We start from the raw sequence: 864 nt of genomic DNA on the forward strand, positions 1-864 counted from the left end.
CCAGCCGCCGGCCCCGAGCGCCTCCCGCGGAGAGGGGCGGGTCCGGGCCGGGGGCGGTGGCCGGCCGGGCGCGGGGCGGGGCGGCGCGGAGGGCCGGGCCGCCAATCCGCGCGCTCGCCGCCGCCGCAGCCGCCGGGAAGCTGAGCCTGCAGGAAGGAAGGCGGCGCGCGCTCCGGCTCGCCGAGCCGCTTGCCCGCCGCCGCCGCGCGCCGCATTGTCTCGGCGTTCGGGCCCCCGCCGCGCGCCGGGGTTCCAGGGCGCGCCCCGCCGGGCCGGCGGGTCAGACCGGGCCGCGTCCGAGCTTCCCGTCACTCACTCCCACCCCGGGTCCGCGAGCGCGCGCGCAGGGTGCGCTTGACACCTCCCGGGCCGAGCCACCGTCCCCCTCTCTCGTCCCCGCCCCACCCCCGGTCGTGGAACCCTTCTTGGTGTCCCCCATAAATCGCCGGGAATGACCGTCCGGGCGCGGGAGAAGGTGTGAGGAGCTCGCCCCCTGCAGGACCATGCGCGCCGCTTGGCAGATGCTTCCCGCACCCCGCCCGGCAGCACCCGCCCGCCAGCTTGGGATTCGGTGACAGCCACGAGAAATGACCATAGAGTGAGTGCTTTTGTGCCATCCAATCCTCACGACCTTGTGAGGCAAGTAAAGAGATGGTTATGTATTTTACATAGAAGGAAGGCAAACGATGCTCCCGAGAGAAGCTGAGTGGCCCAGTGGGCTTCATATCCAAGTCGGAGCGCTTCCGAGGGCTTAACAGGACCCCTGGTCAGTGTCCCAGTCGTGTTTCCTATGCATTTTCCCTAAAATCCTCGGTCGTTCTCGGTTGGTTGGAAACAGTTTCAGGGTACTAGGCCAGGATCCAC

The sequence above is a fragment of the Aethalodelphis obliquidens genome, unplaced genomic scaffold (assembly GCF_003676395.1).
Source record: "Aethalodelphis obliquidens isolate GAN/ISIS:26980383/991018 unplaced genomic scaffold, ASM367639v1 scaffold12, whole genome shotgun sequence".
NCBI classification, from domain to species: Eukaryota; Metazoa; Chordata; class Mammalia; order Artiodactyla; family Delphinidae; genus Aethalodelphis; species Aethalodelphis obliquidens.